Consider the following 3,742-nt stretch of genomic DNA (forward strand, 5'->3'; position numbering starts at 1 on the left):
TTTATTTATTTTTGAGACACGGAGAGACAGAGCATGAACAGGGGAGGGTCAGAGAGAGGGAGACACAGAATCTGAAACAGGCTTCAGGCTCCGAGTTGTCAGCACAGAGCCCGATGCGGGGCTCGAACTCACGGACCGCGAGATGGTGACCTGAGCGGAAGACGGCCGCTTAACTGACTGAGCCACCCAGGCGCCCCGAATTATAAACCTTTTAAGGGCAAGGACTGACTCATGCCATTTGAATCCTCCCTGGTATCCAGTAGGGTGATTCCATACAAAGTGAATGCTCAGTGATTAACTACCAACTTAATATTCTCTCCATTTCATAGATTCAGAAAGCCATGCTCAGAGACGTTAAGCAACACATCTAAAGTCCCCACAGCCAATCGCTTCTCGGCCTTTTGGCTAAGATCAAGTGTAGTATCTGTTCTTATCGGTTTAAAGTCCCACAGCCAGTTAGTTCCACTCCTCATTCCAGGCCCAGTGCTCACTCCATTAGACGAATTGTTCTCAGACTATGCTCCGTGGAAATTCTGACTTGTGCAGGGAATATGCAGGTGAGGCCGAGTAGAGAGCACACGGCTGCTCCAATCAGAGCATCTTCACAGTCATCCATTTTAGATTTTGAGGTTTTGTGTCAGATTTTACTTGAATCAGTTATTGTGCTACTATTTTTTTCTTAAGAAAAAGCAGTCATGGGGCGCCTGGGTGGCTCAGTCAGTTAAGTGCCCGACTCTTGATTTGCAGCTCAGGTCATGAACTCAGGGTCCTGCGATTAAGCCCCTCATCAGGCTCCGTGCTCAGAGTGCGGAGCCTGCTTGGGACATGATCTCACAGTTTGTGACATCGAGCCCTGCATCAGGCTCCATGCTGACAGCGTGGAGCCTGCTTGGGATTCTCTCTGTCTCCCTCTCTCTCTGCCTCACTCTCTCTCACCTTCTCAAAATAAATGAATAAACATTGAAAAAATAAAAGAATGCAGCAGCCCTGCCCTCGGGATAGGGACTCCACACCCCTAGAAAAGTACTCGTGAAAAATGTCTCCGCGTCCCTGATAGACACTCAGAATGTGCAAATGTGTCTAGGCCATAAATAGTTAATAAAAGTTACCATTGAGGGTTTCAGGATGATTACAGCTACTATTTTGGAGTTCAACCACCTAGCATGTTTTGTTGCCTTAGTTACTATGAAGCATCTTAAGCTCAAGAGGGAAAGAGAGAAAAGAAGTATGCTCATGAGTGGGGGCTGTGTAACAGTGAAGTATGGATATTGGCATAAGGGGCACTCCAAAACCAAGTGCAGACGACACGAATAGGCAATTCACAAAATAAGAATGGCCAGAGAGCATATAAAAATGCTCATTCTGTCCATAAAAAACACAAGGAAAAACAATGTGATTTTTTTATTGAGAAAATCAGCAAATGCTAAAAAGAAATGGGTAACAGCCAGAATTAGTGAGATCCAGGGAAATGTACACTCTTGCATATTGCTTGTAAGAGCATAAATTGATAAAACTTTTCTGGAGGAAAATTCAACAATAAGTAGCGAAAGTCTGAACAGTTTGCATATCATTTTTAATGTTTATTTTTGAGAGAGAGTGAGCAGGCGAGGGGCAGAGAGACATGGGGACAGTGGATCTGACGTGGGTTCTATGCTGACAGCAGTGAGCCCGATGCGGGACTCGAACTCACAAACTGTGAGATCGTGACCTGAGCCAAAGTCAGAGGCTCAAACAACTGAGCCACCAACGTGCCCCACAGTTTGCATGTCTTTTGACTCTGCCACACCATATAGGAATTTATTCTGTAAAAAGAATCATAAATGAAAACAAAGATGGATGTTAATTGGGCTTCACTACAGCATAATTTTCCGTAGTGAGATATTAGAAACAGTTGAAATAGCAATATTAAGGGATTGACTAAATAAATTATTTTATATCTATACACGCAGCTATTAAAAAGCAAATTACAGAAGATTTAATGGCATGGAAAATGTTTAAAGACATATTTTCAAAACATAGTGAGTTAACAATCTGGTTGCAAAATAGTATGTAGAGTATGACATTATATTTACGTGTTTATAGTAACCATTAAGACTATTCATAAATATTTTCACATTCTCCTTTAAGGCATGTAGTACGATTGTGCTTCCCAATCCTTTTGAAGATACATATGGTCATGCAGCATAACTGGAATGTGAAATGTGAGGGGAACATTTAAAGGCCAGTGATCAATGTGCCACATGGCTTTTGCCTGCCTTGACAATCGTGGAAGCATGTGTTGAAAAGAGTCTTCTATCAGCCTGGGTCTCCTAAGTGACCATAATGTGCAGAGGTTCCCTGCCCACATAGACTGGATATGTAAAAACCTTTTATTGTATGAAGCCATTGAGATTTGCGGGTGGTTGTTATCACAACATAGCCTAGCCCATCCTTGCTCATACCGTGTGGTGGGCACACGTGTGTGCATGCGTGTGTGTGCATGTTCGTGTGTATTGTGGGCAGAGAGAGAGAAGGGAGGGGAGGAGAAGGAGGGGGAAGACTAGAGAGTTCTACACAAAAAGAATAACAAATGTATGATTTTCATTTTCGTATGTTTATATGCCTTCTAAATTGTCAACAATGAATATAGTTTTTATATTAAGAGGAAAAAAACAGTGTTTTTTTAAAAATTTGTGTAAAATTACCTCTTCCTATTCTCATCTACCTTGTCCCTTCAAAGACTTCTATACCATCCTCCTGAGTCCCTAAGACAGGAGTATGAGCTGTGTGACCCTAGGAAAAGCATGTAGTGTCTCTTGGGTTTCCTCCTACCTCGATGGCTTCCATTTCACAATTTCCTTTCCACACTCTACCTCATCTGCCCAATGTTTCAGTGTTTGTATACTTTAGAACTTGGTACTGAACCCTTGCCTTTTCTCTGTCTACTCCTTTTCCAAAACTAAGTGAGTTCATCCGGTCCTCTGGCTTTGAATGCCATTTATGTACGGCTGACTTCCAAATACGTATTTCTGGCCCAGACCTTTCTTTTGAGCCAGTCTCCTAGCCAATTACCTACTTTACCATTCCACTTGGATATCTCATGAACATCTCAAACTTAACATGGTTAAGCAGAACCCTTGGATCAACACTTTCACTTCTGCCAAAGCCTCTTCTCTCCACCTACATTGTTACCTCCCTATTCCAAGCTCCCACCATTTGTTGCCCCGAGCATTGCAAAAATGTCCTAATTGGTCTGCAAATTCCATTCCTACCCACCCTTCAACTCATTCTCTGTATAGCAGCAAGAGGGCCCTGAAATGGAGGTCATGTCCTTAACCTACTTACAGCCCTTCAGTGCATTCCTACTACCCTGAGAATAAATCTTAAACCTACACCATGCCCTACCAGCCCCTGTCTTGCTCCCAAACTTCACTTCAAGGACTTCTCCCCTCACTTGTTATATCTGGGTCACACTTGTCTTCTTCCGGGTCCTCAAAGATGCCAAACTCTATCAGTGTCTAGTGCTTTGCCTCAGCTCCTCCCTCTGCCTGAAAGCCCTATCTCCCACACTTCATTTGAATGTGTCTCATCCTTAGTGTCTCAGTTCACACATCATTCCAACAAATGGGCCTTTCCTCACCACTGTAACCAACGCAGAAAATATGGACTGCCCCCACAGCAACGACCCCCACCTACCCTGTTTTTTGCTAGCACAATGATGATTTTGTTCAAGGATATGGCTGTCACATAGTCAAGGGAGCCT

General features: G+C 43.2%; 1 pseudogene; it reads left to right on the forward strand.

Moving 5' to 3' along the window:
• The first annotated feature begins 385 nt into the window (after positions 1-385).
• LOC124514065 (uncharacterized) lies at positions 386-471 on the forward strand (annotated as a pseudogene).
• The last annotated feature ends 3,271 nt before the right edge of the window (positions 472-3,742 follow it).

This window comes from Lynx rufus, unplaced genomic scaffold, assembly GCF_022079265.1.
Source record: "Lynx rufus isolate CCGP_SWC_20201006 ecotype Redwood Valley unplaced genomic scaffold, mLynRuf1.p SCAF_19, whole genome shotgun sequence".
NCBI lineage: Eukaryota > Metazoa > Chordata > Mammalia > Carnivora > Felidae > Lynx > Lynx rufus.